Here is a 16,714-nt window from a genome sequence, read left to right as displayed (position 1 = left end):
GTGGTAGGCGTATCGACTAATTGGTGCCCATACTGGCCACAAAGTACATGTGTTGTGTTGCTGCTTTTAGCAGTGGTCTGTGGAACATTCCCAGACCTGTAGAGCAGATTCTGGACGTCCGCATAGCTCAGACTCGCGTCGCGATAGATCACTGTGCGAGCAGCAGTGTCCGACCGCGCATCATTCATCCACAGACGAATTCCGGGCTTACGATGCGACTGCTGTGTCACCGAGGACCATTGTGAGTCGTCTCCTTGCAGCAATATTAACGTCACGAGTGATTCTAACCAGGATACCACTGACACCACGATAAAGCCAGGCATAGCTGCTCTGGTATCTTGAAACACTTCACTGGAAAGTGGAATGGCGCTCTGTTGTTTTCAGTGATGAGGGTAGGATCTGTCGCGATGTGAATGATGGACGTAACACGCATGTGGAGTAGATATGGTAAGCTGTCTATCCCAGAGTGCATTCTCCCACGACACACGAGCGCCACTCTGCACTTCGAGGAAAGAGGATGATGGGGGTTGGGGGGGGGGGGAGAGGAGGTGGGGGGGGGGCGGAGTGAGAACATCAGTTACGACTAGCACTCACATTTGGTGATTCAGCAGGGTGAAGTAGCAAGTGTCCTTTACATTGCACAGGTTGTTACCCCACTGCTGTTGCCATTTCTTCGACGGGAAGATGGCGCGCTTTTGCAGCAGGACAGTGCACATCCACATACAGCTGCTACGACACAACTTGCTCTTCGTGGTGTACGACAACTGCGTTGGCCAGCAAGATCACCAGATCTCACGCCAGCTGAGCACTTATGGTATACGATAAAACGAGGACTTACTCGTTCTCCAGATCCTGCAAGAACTGCTGCCGTATAGCGACAAACGGTGCAAAAAGCTTGGGACAATCTATCGCCGAATGCCATTTAGCACCTTTATGATCGTAGCAGTGTTTTGGGAGGCAAAGCAATTTTACTCCTACTGTCATGATATGGGAAGCAATCCAGTGTGTCCTCTGCGCCATTTTGCAACGTGACAATGCTCGTCCACACATGAGACGTCTACTTGATGTTAAGGTAATCCCATGACCACGAAGGTCCACAGATATGTCCCACGTACGGGGCCAGCTGCGATAGCTTTTCTGTCCCAGTGCCATTGCGTACCAAGGTCCGTTGAGCACTTACGAGCTAGGAGAGGATACAAAGCCTTACGACGCAACTCGCAATTGAGTCAGTGCATGTATTCAGGCTAGAGGGTGTACAACGTTATACTGATAAGTTGGCTCAAATGCCATGTCTTTGTAAATTTGACTGCCGGCCGGGGTGGCCGAGCGGTTCTAAGCGCTTCAGTCTGGAGCCGCGCGACCGCTACGGTCGCAGGTTCGAATCCTGTCTCGGGCATGGATGTGTGTGATGTCCTTAGGTTTAAGTAGTTCTAAGTTCTAGGGGACTGATAGCCTCAGATGTTATGTCCCATAGTGCTCAGAGCCATTTGAACCATCCACAGGTCGTAACACATCTGAAATGTAGCGTTCACTGTTCAAAGTGCCGTCAGTGCGAACAAGAGGTGACCGAGACATGTAACCAATGGCACCCCATACCATCACGCCGGGTGATAACCCAGTATGGCGATGACGAATACATGCTTCCAATGTGCGTTCACCGCGATGTCGCCAAACACGGATGACCTAAGCAGTTAAGTCCCATAGTGCTCAGAGCCATTTGAACCATTTGTTAATGGTTGCTTCCATGTATAGCTTCACTCTTTTTGTCAGGAAGCGTAGACTAAGAGAAGCATAGCGCCTATAATACCTCCTTGGGGAACCCCAGATATCGCTTCGTTTTCACTCGACGACTTCCCAACCATTACTACGACCTGTGAGCCTCCTGACAGGAAATCACCATTCGAATCGCACATCTGAGAGATACTTTACAGTCACGCCACTTGATTAGCAGAAGCTTTTGAGCAATGTAGCCAAATCCTTCTGGAAATCTAGAAATAAACATGCCCTTCATGGCAAACCATCTTAGGCTTACATTTCAGCAAGATAACGCCTGCCCGCACACGTGAGAGTTTCTACTGATTGTCTTCGTGCTTGCCAAATCCTACACGTTAGCCAGCAAGGTCGCCGCATCCCTGCCCAGGTGAGTACGTTTGCAGCATTATGGACAGGGCTCTTCAACCACCAATCGGGATTCTGACAGTGTAAGGCAGCAACTGCACAGACGTTGGCACGATATCCCACAGGACATCCAACAACTCTTTCAGTCAACGCCAAACCGAATAATTGCTAGCATAAGGGTAAGAGGTGAACGAACGCGTTATTGACTTGCTTAATTTGTGTTCTTTCTGTTGAATAAATCACCCAATTGTAAGACGTGTATATTTCTATTGTCTATTGTCAAATCACAATTTATGAAAGATGTTTATATTTCATTAGTAGCATTAAGTAGGAATAATTAATATTTGTCATGTTGGACATAATTCTGGTAGCAGGGAATGTCTGCACCAAAGTATTGTTAGCAAGAGAGACCGCAAATTGATGTAATTTTAAAAAGGGCGGGAGAGACCGCGTATGGATACATTTTAAGAAAAGAGCGGGAAAGACCGCGCATTGATACATTTTGTAGTGGTAGCAGGGATTGTCTGCACCAGAAAGCATTGTTGGCACAAAAGACCGCACTTTAGCGTTCGTACGAAGTCAGTAATAAGCGAGATACGAAGCGAGTTGGTAGTAGGTCTGAAGCGAGAGGTTGAGAGGAGTAGTGTGCCTGCCAGCCACCAGCTACGATTTACAAGAGATTATAAACGGATGTACAGAGACATCAACTAACTATTGTCATAAGAGGAACTAATATTATTGAATTATTTTCTTTGCGAAACTCAAGACTACTGAAGGTATATTTGCGCAATGCTAATTGTAAGATTACTGTAAAAAGTAAGTCCCATTTGAACGTTTGTAAAATCTTTTCATTACCAGCAGTAAATATTTGAAGAAACGTTTTCAGAATGTAATTAATTTTTGCCAGCAATGTTGCATTATTGATTATAATCCATCCCAAAAACCATCAACGTAAAACTTCGAAAAATTTTACTGTTGTCAAGAAAAAGTGTAATTATGAATTACGTAACCTCAGTCAAATTAATTAAAGAATTACGTCAGCTTTGCTATTAAAGAATAACGCCAGCTTTGGTAATAAATACAGCCACCTCTTTATGACAGCCCACCAGCAGTTAATAAGAGTATAGTAAACCAGAGTAAGTATATTCATGTCGCAGTTCGATGTAGCAGTCAGATGGCGATCCAGTAACAGTAAAAACATAACGACTGAGGGCCACGACGTCGACAAATTCTATGTTTCGTCGATATAATCAGAAAATCACTTTTAATAAGCAGCCGTTAAATTTGTATCCGAAGATTGAGAAAGAGAATAAATTTCAAAGGGAAAATTTCATTTGTTATTATTAAGCAAGAGATAGAAATCCTAAGGAAATGTTTCATCGGTTATGGAAAAAGGGAAGGTTATCAATAACAAAAGAGGTATAGAGGAGCCGGGAAGGTTTTACAATTTTTAAGAAATTGTAATCATTGTTTTTTTTTTTTGTATATGTACATCAACTAACGATTTCCGTCCCATTCAGATAATTCCTTCATGACGCGTCTTTGTGTGTGTGTGTGTGTGTGTGTGTGTGTGTGTGTGTGTGTGTGGAAACAATTTGAGTTTCCTTGTCGATAGCACACATTACTTCGCTCGAATAAAGAGCCGATTACAATTATCATATTTTCTGTTTCCGTGATGGTTGCTTGTTAGTAGATAACGTAAAAAAATGTCGACAGCCAAAGAGCAAAAGTGCGGGACTAAACCGTAAGATGTACGTCAGCGAAGCGAGATATGACATTATAATTTATTCTTTGGGTGTACTTGTGGTCAGACATCCCGAAAATGACCTTACTGATACTGAACTGTTCCCGGCGACCTACTACCGTAGGCTCGTGTCGTACATGGGGTGATAAGTGTGGAGGTCAGCGCGTGGGTCGAGAGCGCTCTGAGCGCCCCCGCCCAGCGGTTGCAGCGCCAGTAGCAAGTAGCCAGTGGCCAGTAGACTGCAGCGCGGCGTCCCAGCCGCATCTCTTCCGAGCGACACAGCCTCACACGACAGCCAACCAGACGCTGTTGCTAGCGGATTCGCACCGTTCCTGGTTGTATCACAGGTGAGACACAGTAAGCAGATATTATGCTACCGTCACTGTTCTTTACTATATTCATTCCTATGTTTAACTGTTCTTGTACTGCACTAGTGCTCACGTTACCTACTTCAGGCAACGTTTATACCTGGAAGTGCTCTATCACCTAACTTAGATTTTATAGTATTAATCTAAAAATTGGTTCACCTAACGACTAACGTAAAGCAGATACTCATCGTAGCCAGTTCCATCAGAGTGTGTAGTGACCGTCCTCTGACTAGTGTCAATTAACTCTTGGTGTTCCTCAGGGTTCAATTTTAGGACCACTGTAATCAGCGTTAAATACAGGGTGCCGGTAAAAATATTTCATGCACAGCGGTATCCAGACAAAATTGCTTATTCCTTCCACAATTATATTGTTAGAACTGCAAACCAACTCGACAAAACGAGAAATGCTAGATGCTCCAGACATTCCCGTTGGTGTTGCAGGTGGGACAACGCCAGTGGGTATTAAGCTACAGTTACTGTTGTTTTCGTGTTAACTCCACTGTCTTATTATAGTTATATAGGGTCGCTGTATACACACGCGTTACCTACTCCTAACGTATCGTTTTATGCCTGCAAATTTACTATCATTTATCATGAGTTTTTCTGGTTCACTGGATATGTTACTAATAGAAAACAGAGAGTCATCGTAGACAGTTTCATTGGTGTGCAAAGCGATCATTCTTCGACTAGAGAGAAATCATTAATGGTGCACCATGGGGTTCAATATTAGAACCATTCCTGAAATTGTGTAATACAGAGTGAGCTATAAATCAGTAAAAAAGTTTGATGCCTAGTGTCACCCACTGAGCACCCACTGATATCCAAACACTTTTCTTTCCAAACATAATAAGGCTGTGCACAAAAAAGGACATGGTGTCCTTGGAGATTAAGTAATTGATTGCTTACATTCTTTTACTTTTTGCATCTTTACAACACAGTCACATGCGAATTTCACACTGCCACTATCGATTTCGACCAGCCAGTGGTCTCCTTCATACTGTTAACAGATAAAAGGAGGACACAAAGAACTGTTATAGAAATACAGAATCAGTCAAGTAAACATCCACACAATAATTCGTGGAACACTGATCATTATGTAGGTACTTGATAGATTTTGTAGATTCTATAATGCTTCTTTGTCTACTCATTTTGTCTATTGACAGTCTAATAATGTAGGTACTTGATAGATTTTGTAGATTCTATAATGCTTCTTTGTCTCCTCATTTTGTCTATTGACAGTCTAAAGATGACAACTAGCTGGTCGAACCAGTTACAGCGAACGTGTCATCAACAAATATAAAAAGTGATAGAACATATTCATTCTGTCATAATTGTCCTTGTAATCGAATTTCACAAAATCGAGAAATGTGAAACGCTCCTACAATTGGTTTCACGACGCTCCCGTTTGTGCTGGCGGTGGGGCACAGCCAGAACGAATCAAACAGTCATTGTCATTTTTCATTGTCGTATTCTTGTATTACTATACTGACTCTTGCGTTACCTACTCCTTTTAAATCTTTCTATGCCTGTAAATAAATTGAGTTTGACGTATATTTTATGGTAGAAATTAAGCACTAGTATATCTGATATTTAACTAACAGGAAGCAAAGATTCCCATTAGGTTGTACCAGCTGTATACGAGAAGAACATCTTGAGACTGGAAGAGTCACTGTCGGTGCTCAGGAAGATTAAATAGAGGGTACATTCCTCTTGTCGTAATGTGCAGAGTAAGCCTTAAATGAATTACAGATACATAATGTCATCCGTTGAACTACAAAAAAAATTATAGAGTAGTAGGATTCTACACCCAGCGCCATATAGAATAAAATGATTTTGCACATTACAGACATTCTGATCAAGGGCCTATCAATAGATTGTATTGAAACCGGCCACCAACTCAAAAAAAAGTTAAATGTGATATTGCCTGTAGTATTGCTTCAAATATTAAAATAATTTTGGGTGTTAGGCAGCGTCTTTATATAACACTGAAGCAACAAAATTGCCGGAGTTTCAACCGACTTGCTGCCACCCTCTTCAGGGGTTAAAATTCAAATGGCTTTGAGCACTATGGGACTTAACATCTGAGATTATCAGTCCTCTAGAACTTAGAACTACTGAAACCTACCTAACCTAAGGACATCACACACGTCCAGGCTAGAGGCAGGATTCGAACCTGCGACCGTAGCGGTCCCGCGGTTCCAGACTGAAGCGCCTAGAACCGCTCTGCCACAGCGGCCGGCTCCAGGGCGGTTAACTGCTGAAAACTCGTGAACGTCTTCCTCTATAAGTTGCCGATTTCGGTTATCTGGCTGGCAGCGATTGCAGCAAGGCGGAACGCGTATGCTCGTCAATCAGCGACATTACTTGACCCGGGTTTAACAGCACAAACAGCGGCCACAAGGAAACTGCGTCGCTGCAGGAAAACACTGCCCGCTGGATACAAGCTGCCGATTTTCTGTTGCTTACGAAATACCAGCGAGAGTTGCCTACCAGTCACTCACTAGAATAGCACAGAAATAACTTGCCGACCCGCTCCTGCTAGAGTTGCCTTCCAGTCAGCCACCAGAGTAGCGCGAGCAACAACCTGCAGTACAGCCGTCTCTCTCCATAGCAACCTCTCTTTAAATTATCCAATGATATCTCAGATAGGAGTCGACGGTAGTCACTAGGCAACCGAATTAGACAGTATGTGGAGGAAGACGCTCAGCAGTTTCCAGCAGTTAACCGCCCTGAAGAGGACCGCATCAAGTCGAGCGAGACGTCGGCAATTTAGTTGCTTCAGTGTTTTGTAATGACGCTGCCTAATACCAAAATTACTTTATTTTTAAAAAAAATGTTTTTCTCGTTTAATTTTCCTGTGGCAAGAAGTGCCAATGGAACCGAATTTCAGACAACCGAGAAATATGAAGGGAATTGTTAAGTGTTCCTGTGGCGGTGCTGGAGCCAGAGGGAGGTTTTGAATAAAATTCCTCTGCGTTGTAGACGTTGTCATGTTTAAACTGACGTGTAAGTCTTTCAGTTACGAGTGGCCTTCATCAGGGTTGTAATACTCTTGGGGTGACGCAACTTTAACGCAAGGGGACCAGTTGCGAAGTTGTGCAATTGGCTCACGTTATATAGAAGGCTTATACAAGGGCGATGTACTTGAGGACAATATTATGGAAATAGAAGAGGATGTAGATGAAGACGAAATGGGAGATACGATACTGCGTGAAGAGTTTGACAGAGCACTGAAAGACCTGAGTCGAAACAAGGCCCCCGGAGTAGACAACATTCCATTAGAACTACTGACGGCCTTGGGAGAGCCAGTCATGACAAAACTCTACCAGCTGGTGAGCAAGATGTATGAGACAGGCGAAATACCCTCAGACTTCAAGAAGAATATAATAATTCCAATCCCAAAGAAAGCAGGTGCTGACAGATGTGAAAAGTACCGAACTATCAGTTTAATAAGCCACGGCTGCAAAATACTAACGCGAATTCTTTACAGACGAATGGAAAAACTGGTAGATGCAGACCTCGGGGAGGATCAGTTTGGATTCCGTCGAAATGTTGGAACACGTGAGGCAATACTGACCTTACGACTTATCTTAGAAGAAAGATTAAGAAAAGGCAAACCTACGTTTCTAGCATTTGTAGACTTAAAGAAAGCTTTTGACAATGTTGACTGGAATACTCTTTTTCAAATTCTAAAGGTGGCAGGGGTAAAATACAGGGAGCGAAAGGCTATTTATAATTTGTACAGAAACCAGATGGCAGTAATAAGAGTCGAGGGGCATGAAAGGGAAGCAGTGGTTGGGAAAGGAGTGAGACAGGGTTGTAGCCTCTCCCCGATGTTATTCAATCTGTATATTGAGCAAGCAGTAAAGGAAACAAAAGAAAAATTTGGAGTAGGTATTAAAATTCATGGAGACGAAGTGAAAACTTTGAGGTTCGCCGATGACATTGTAATTCTGTCAGAGACGGCAAAGGACTTGGAAGAGCAGTTGAACGGAATGGACAGTGTCTGGAAAGGAGGATATAAGATGAACATTAACAAAAGCAAAACGAGGATAATGGAATGTAGTCAAATTAAATCGGGTGATGCTGAGGGAATTAGATTAGGAAATGAGACACTTAAAGTAGTAAAGGAGTTTTGCTATTTAGGAAGTAAAATAACTGATGATGGTCGAAGTAGAGAGGATATAAAATGTAGACTGGCAATGGCAAGGAAAGCGTTTCTGAAGAAGAGAAATTTATTAACATCGAATATAGATTTATGTATCAGGAAGTCGTTTCTGAAAGTATTTGTTTGGAGTGTAGCCATGTATGGAAGTGAAACATGGACGATAACTAGTTTGGACAAGAAGAGAATAGAAGCTTTCGAAATGTGGTGCTACAGAAGAATACTGAAGATAAGGTGGATAGATCACGTAACTAATGAGGAGGTATTGAATAGGATTGGGGAGAAGAGAAGTTTGTGGCACAACTTGACTAGAAGAAGGGATCGGTTGGTAGGACATGTTTTGAGGCATCAAGGGATCACAAATTTAGCATTGGAGGGCAGCGTGGAGGGTAAAAATCGTAGAGGGAGACCGAGAGATGAGTACACTAAGCAGATTCAGAAGGATGTAGGTTGCAGTAGGTACTGGGAGATGAAGCAGCTTGCACAGGATAGAGTAGCATGGAGAGCTGCATCAAACCAGTCTCAGGACTGAAGACAACAACAACAACATAGTAGTGTCGCCGTGCAGTAGACTATCACACAAAGGGATTCGGATTCGCGTGACAGCCAGAGCGGTGGAACGTGAGAAAATAATGCTTTCATTTTCTCCCTATTTCTCTATCTTATTTTCGTCGAACGCTACTGTGTATCGACGCTAATTTGAAAGAAAAGTTGATATAGTCTCATACTCAGGGACTGAGCGTAGGGGAGCGATGCAGCAATCTAGCAGCGCCATTCTAGCCAAGGTCCTAATGGAGATGAATCGCCGTTGCGTTCCTCCGACCTGTGTTGAAGTGTCAAGTGAGTATAAGTGGCGCGAGGGTGACTGTGGTGAGTGCTTGTAAAGTGTAGTGTTAGGTTCGTGTTGTTATCGAGAAGTAGCCTACTGCTCTCGAGTGGGCCGTCGAGCCGAGTCTGACGGACTCAGCGCGATAAAAAACATCACATGTCCTCACTTCATCAGACACTGCGGCAAGGTTCGCAATTTAATCCAGGACACTGAAGCAAAGACTGGTTTTCAGTGACTTTACTCCTCCCCTTGCTGTCCAAAAATGCCTCTAAAAATTTTATCCACCACTAGGAGTCTAACTGACATACCTCCGAGACAAGCACCATCAGACAAGCACGCGTTAGCGACCTCGGCTACCAAAGCTGATGTTAGTTAGGAAGAAGAAACAGAGATTGACAAAGAACTCTACTGTGTGTGTGCGTATTTTTATGGCGTTTGTTTTTTGTTTTACTCATTTCATTCTTGTTGGAACTGCTTTTAAAGAGCAGACAAAACAGTCACAACACAGAATACGGACACTGATTTATGTATCAATGGAACAAAAAGAATGTAATACAAGAGTGAAAACGGGAAACACAAGGCCTAAAGCTGCACAGTTGCTTAGTAAATACTACTCGGAATGACGGTCATGGCGTGCAAGCAGTCTTTGGTTTTTCGCAGACAATTGTTGAAAACGATGCATCGTGTCTGGATCCCTTCGCCTAATTTCGTAGGCTTGTCGTATGCTTCGTCGGACTTTAAAGATATTAGTATTAAATAGGGATTTCAGATTATCCCACACAAAGACCATCTGGCTGACCACGTTACAGGGCCTCCACTGCCAATACATTCTGAAGGAAAGGAATTGCCCATGTGGTGGCCCACTGTGCAACAGAAGACAGAGCTCCGTCAAATGTGTGCCTCATGCTCATAAGATGGACCAGATTAACGTTTTACAACCGTTACGATTAACAGGCATCCAGGACACCCAAATAACTTTCTTCAGCCATTGTTGCTAGTCACACATGTAGCTTTATGTGGTGATCGACAATGCCATTCCAGGTACTGACACCGCATTCTTGTTAGTGCTTTCGTACTTTAATGCTGTGGGGTATACTTCTGCCAAGTTGTGCATAAAATGCGCTTTCGCTATAGCTCCCTGCGTGAGAAAGACTACCTTAGTGAAAACGACTTTTTTTTACTGTTAACTGATCCTTAGACAGGTGTACATACCGTGCAGTCTGGATCTTAATATGTAAGCGATACATCAAATCACTAAAAAAGATATGTGAGAACGCACAGCACACATCGTAGCTGGTAACAAATCACTCCTTTACTTGTGTAGTGACTTTCTTGTGGAGGTTTTCAGCCCAAAGACTAGTTTGATGCATCTCTCTCCACACTACTCCGTCCTGCGCCAAGCTCTTATCTCTGCATAACTACTGCATCCATTTGAATCTGCCTACTATATTCAGCCTCCGCATCCCTCTACAATTTTTACCGCCCACACTTCCCTCGCGTACCAAACTCACTAATCCTTGATGTCTCATGATATGTCTTATCAACCGATCCCTTCTTTTAGACAATTGCCACAAATTTCTCTTTTTCCGATTTGGATTCGAGGTCTTCACAATTCTTCCACACCACCAGATTTCAAAAGCTTCTATTCCCTTCTTGTCTGAACTCCTTACCCTCCAGGTTTCATTTCCGTACGAGGCTACGACCCAAAACTCTCCGTCTTCAGGCCACGAGTGGCCTACTGCGACCAACCGACCGCCGTGTCATCCTCAGTGGAGGATGCGGATAGGAGGGGCGTGGGGTCATCATACCGCTCTCCCGGTCGTTATGATGGTATTCTTGACCGAAGCCGCTGCTATTCGGTCGAGTAGCTCCTCAATTGGAATCACGAGTTTGAGTGTCCCCCGAAAAATGGCATCAGTGCATGGCGGCCTGGGTGGTCACCCATCCAAGTGCCGACACTCCCGACAGCGCTTAACTTCGATGATCTCCCGGGAACCAGTGTATCCACTGCGGCAAGGCCGTTGCACACGACCCAAAACACTTTCAGAAAAGATTTCCAACGCTTAAATTTATAGTCGTTGTTAACATATTTCTCTTGTTTGGTAATGCTTTTCTTGTTACCGCTAGTCTGCGTTTTACATCGTCTCTACACCGGTCGTCGTCATTCATTTCGCTGCCCAGTTAGGAAAACTCATCTACTACGTTTAATGTTTCATTTCCTAATCTAGTTCCCTCAGCTTCGCTTGATTTCATTCAACTACTTTTAATTACCCTTGTTTTACTTTAGTTGATTTTCATGTTTTTTTTTTTTTTTTTGGACACTTTGCCTTCCTTTCAGCTCTTCTTTCTAGTAGAGAATTTCAAAGTCATCAGAAAACCTCTAAATTTAACTTTCTTCTCCACGTTATAGGCACTTGCACAACATTGACACTCTCCTATTTCGGATGGCTTACGATCAGGCACAACTGCAGCATGGTAGCGGCGAGAGAGGAGCTGCATAGCCTGCCTACAAGCTCCTTCCTGGTATTCTCGTCGCAGGTTCTGTCGTACAGGTGCATTTTGAAAATTCATAATAAAGATGCCCGGATAGCACCAATGGTTTAGTGATCATAGGGGTCCATTCATGTATGTGTCAATGTCGCATGCTCCCATGACCACGCCACTGGTGGACGCAAAATAGAAGCTTCGAAAAAACATAAACACCCTTAACACCTTTGGATCACGTTCAGATTTCGTCGAATGGTTTTGAACGACCACTAGTAGGAGGAGGAGGAGATTAGTGTTTAACGTCCCGTCGACAACGAGGTCATTAGAGACGGAGCGCAAGCTCGGGTGAGGGAAGGATGGGGAAGGAAATCGACCGTGCCCTTTCAAAGGAACCATCCCGGCATTTGCCTGAAGCGATTTAGGGAAATCACGGAAAATCTAAATCAGGATGGCCGGAGACGGGATTGAACCGTCGTCCTCCCGAATGCGAGTCCAGTGTGCTAACCACTGCGCCACCTCGCTCGGTCCACCACTAGTAGTGCCATCCGTTACAAGGGAGCAAAACGCTGCACTCCAAACTGGAGCGTTTGCATTCGATCTGGATGCAGGCCCATAATGTCCTTCGAGAAAGGTTGAAACGCTAGAGGGTGTCAGCAGTGTCAAACGTTGTGTAGAACGTTTTCCTGTTGCGCAACACGCTGCAATATGTCGTTTTCGACCGCATAATGTGTGGGAATCAATGCTACATGGAAAGGGGTGGTTCCATTGACGACGATTGTACCACTCCCTGAAGCCTTCTCGTGCCCATTCTGAGTGGTGGTGTGTGTGGTATGTTTTTCTCGGCCACTCACAAGAAAACCGAATCATGTCAATGCTGGGCGTCGCGGTTCTGACCTCCATAGCAGAGGCGTCAAAAAAGGGGTAAAATGTGGGTAATGGGGTGGGGATGGGGGGGGGGGGCGTGTGACGACCTTACGATCGTGTGACACGTACAAGGTGGCACTGGGTAGAATTGTGGTGAGATTTGGTGCCAATGTGACGTCATTAGCCCACCTTACACGTCACATAAATTTCTGAGCAGTGTCCTCTTTTATCGCAAGTGTAAATACGTTGCTGTATGAAGTATGTCGAGCCCAAAGATGACGTCACTGGACTCCACGGTTTTGCATCATTACAGAGGAAGATCGCACACACCTTTGACCCAAATTTCAAATTTAACCGTCGCAATGGGTGGGAATAACGGAATTTCGACAAAGTGATCCTTAAATTCTGCTGCGTGTTGCGTATATAATTTGCTCTGTAACCACGCTACCGACAAATAAAGGTATAAAATCCATATTTTGGGGGGAACGCATTGTGGAGGTAGAGGAACATCGCTCTTTACGCAACATTTTTAAAATATTGTCGTCGAAATGGACGTAACTCACTGTAGAAAGCATATTGTTCTATTATCTTGGCGTTTGGTGCTTTGCGCTGCGAACGTTCCGCCTGTCATCACTTGGGCCGCCAGTTGTATGTGAATCCTTTGTTATCGATGCGTAGCTGCAGCCAGCATTCCATGCTTCTGATTCTGCGCTACGTCGTGTCTGCGTCAAGCAGATGAAAAGAATAACTGTTGTCGCTGGGCGCTTTCAGTCGACGTACGCCCGCAAGCACGGTGCTGCGTTCTTGGCAGTTACGTGTTAAATGTGAGGTAAAGTTTGCAAATAATGAGTGCATTTTTTCGTTGCTTCCTTGCACAGCTTGGTATTCTACATCACAGTTTTTTTTTCAATTCTCCAACACAATCTCCTTGATTCCAAATAGGGATTCATCATCTGGGAAGCTTCGCTGTACTCTGCAGGGTATTAACTCTGTTAACCTGTCGACTGGTTTGCAGAACGATTGAAGATAGCTCTTCCAGAGCACATGAATTTGCGTTACGTCGTGTCTGCTTCCAGCAGATGGAAAAGGGATAACTGTTATCGCTGGTCGTTCGCAGTCAATGTACGCCCGCAAGTACGTGTCAAGTGTGTGGTACATTTCATAAATAATGTGCATGTTTTTGCTACTTTCCTGTACAACTTAATCTTTTACAGCCTTGTGTACAAAAAATCCAGGATTTCCGGAAGAAAATAAAAAAGAAGAGAGGACCTACATGAAGAAAAAAAAAGAACAAAATAACAACGCAGAGCAAGAATGAAGACGTATTGAGAAGCAGAAAAAAGAAAAAAATCAGCTGTTTCACTTGGTACTGAGTTAGCCAAATTCGAATAATAATAATAATACCAGTAGTAGTAATATTACTGAGTTGTACATATTAATGGAATGATACGCTCCCCGCTGGATCTAATTAATATTTTTAATACAGTAGGATTCACCCCTCCATGACTCATGGACCTTGCCGTTGGTGGGGTGCCTCAGCGATACAGATAACCGTAGCGAAGGTGCAACCACATCGGAGGGGTTGAGAGGTCAGACAAACGCGTGGTTTCTGTAGAGGGCAGCAGCCTTTTCAGCGGTTGCAGTCTGGATGACTGACTGATGTGACCTTACATCATCAGCCAAAATGGCCTTGCTGTGCTGGTACTCCAAACTCCTGAAAGCAAGGAGAACTATAGCCGCAATTTTACCTGAGGGCATGCAGATTTACTCATAATTAAGTGACGATGGTATCCTCTTGGGTAAGATATTCTGGAGGTAAAATAGTCCCCCATTCGAATCTCCGAACAGGGACTACTCAGAAGGATGTCTCCATCAGAAGAAATAAAACTAGAGCAGCATGATGAGCTGCAACAAACATATCTTCGGACTGAAGTCCGCAACAACAACAAGAGATATATTACGTAACAACAATTCAAGAATGATCACAGAAGATACTTTATACACAAAATCGAAACGCTTCTGGTGAAAAGTATTTTTTACGTGCAGTATGTTCAAGACGGAGAATAAATAATAATTGAAGTATAGTATTATACATTGAATTTTTAGTGTATAAAAGATACTGTTTTCGGATGTTACCTCTTGATTGATGAAGGATGCGTGGATATATTGTTTGGAACCTTATATAAACTCAAATTTAGAATCATCTGTGAATACGTTGCTACAGTAATGCGAACTAGCACTGGTTTTAATGTACGTCGCAACTTACATGGAACCTATGAAATAATTATTAGGTTTCTGGAACCTGTTATCTTGTTGGGCCTGGGATGTTGTAACCTACTGATCGTGATTAATGATAATATTCTTTTAGATATCGATATATCGTACCCGATATTTTTAAAAATATCAACAGTCCTAGTATTAATACGTCGCGCGTTAAAAGAAAAGTGGAACTCCGCTAGTACAAATCTCCGAAGACGCTCGAAATATTATATTTCTTGTCGTTGATGTTATTTCTACTACTCGTCAAAGGTTTCGTCTTTCTATTTTACTTTCTGTCCGTGTTCTGCTCTCAGCTGAACTGTACCATTGCGGCTGTCACATTATCGGTTCGTCACCTAAGTTAGTGTTGTAGAAGGGTGTTGGCGTGCTCTGGCGTGGAGGTTGCGTGTGGTGTGTGCGTGTGGGGGGGGGGGGGGGCTAAAAGTTGGGCCCCGTCGTGATGATGAGAGTTGGCTATAGGCAAGAGTGAGAGAGTGAGAGAGGGGGAGAGGGAAGGGGGGAGCGGACCGCTCCGTGTTTGAGAGAGGCGAAGCGAGAGAGAAAACACGATGCTTGTTTGCCGTGACTCCATCAGGGTAGCGTGTGCGAATGGCACCTTACGTTACTTGCGGACTGCTGCTGATTTCAATAAGGTTGCCACGTGTGGCGCCGAAGTCACACGTTTAAGTGATGGTGATTTCTTCTGTTTCTAGGGGCATATGTTCTCGCTTCCGTACTTACAAACGCAGTGGACTTGTTCCTAACATAATCGCAACATTTTGAATAGACCGTTAGTTATATGTTGCGACGGCCAAAGGAAGTGATTGGTGCACTAGCCAGCTCCCGAGCAGTGACATCACGTGATTTATCTCGCTGTTAAATTCTTGCTTGCCATATATTGACATTTATATTTTATATTTTACGAATTTGTTGGTGAAAGTATTTTTTTCTAAGGTCTTGATTTGGTCTGTTGCACGCTGATATATTTGTTAATTTGTTTCTCCTGCTCAGAAGCTTAAAATATTTGACTATGTTCTCTCACCTTGTGGGCAATTATCGTATGTAACATGTAATTTACCAATTTAAGTGCTGTACGCATTCGATTAATCCAAGAGCATAAATCTTGGCATTAGTGTGGTTCTGCAGTAAGCCACCGTAAAAATCAAATCTGCCCATTTAAGTGTTTTTAAAATTTGGTTGTATATTTTTATTTGTATTTTAAAGAGTGCTAATTTCTGCTACACTAGGTCAACTAGTATCACCTGGGGTTATATTTAATGTTTTATTCGTTCGCCTTAGCGCTGAAGTAGGACTTGTTATTAATTATGTGGTTCTGGTGTGTTTATGTGCAAGCACATACTGCTTCTCAGGTTTCGCTTTGAATTTGTGATCGGTTGTAAGCCAGTGGGTCAGGCTGGCCGAAAGTGCTGAATCCTATAATACATTGTCCCATGAGATCTTGTTTGTTGCATCTGATTTCGTATGCTGTGTTCAACCCTATTATTCCAATGTACTGAACTGTGGTTTGTATGCCAGGCCGGCCGTGGTGATCGAGCGGTTCTAGGCGGAACCGCGCGACTGCTACGGTCGCAGGTTCGAATCCTACCTCGGGCATGGATGTGTGTGATGTCCTTAGGTTAGTTAGGTTTAAGTACTAAGTTCTAGGGGACTGATACCTCAGATGTTAAGTCCCATAGTGCTCAGAGCCATTTTTTTGTATGCCAGGTAGTAGACTCACGATTACATTTGCCCTAGCACGGACTGGTTGTTATGCGTCGCGTGACCATCTCCCTCTATGCATTTCCTTTACGGTTTGGTCTTTCGTGGCCGGCAGAGCTGAATTTGACTACGACGCGGACGAGTTGTGCCAACGCTAGAGG

The 16,714-nt window shown here is 43.7% G+C and overlaps 1 protein-coding gene across 3 annotated transcripts in view; it reads left to right on the top strand.

Moving 5' to 3' along the window:
• The window catches only part of LOC126272513 (venom dipeptidyl peptidase 4-like), a 301,501-nt gene that overhangs the window by 112,476 nt on the left and 172,311 nt on the right, over positions 1 to 16,714 (top strand). Inside the window, exon 3 of one of the 3 annotated variants that reach the window (XM_049975414.1) lies at positions 4,013 to 4,209. The gene's annotated coding sequence lies outside the window, so the exon portion shown is untranslated. Of the gene's footprint in view, positions 1 to 3,899; positions 4,210 to 16,714 lie in introns of those variants that run through there. The other 2 variants (XM_049975413.1, XM_049975415.1) reach the window with 2 other exon arrangements.

The sequence above is a fragment of the Schistocerca gregaria genome, chromosome 5 (assembly GCF_023897955.1).
Source record: "Schistocerca gregaria isolate iqSchGreg1 chromosome 5, iqSchGreg1.2, whole genome shotgun sequence".
In the NCBI taxonomy this organism is placed as follows: domain Eukaryota; kingdom Metazoa; phylum Arthropoda; class Insecta; order Orthoptera; family Acrididae; genus Schistocerca; species Schistocerca gregaria.
This window is presented reverse-complemented; position numbering and strand designations above follow the sequence as displayed.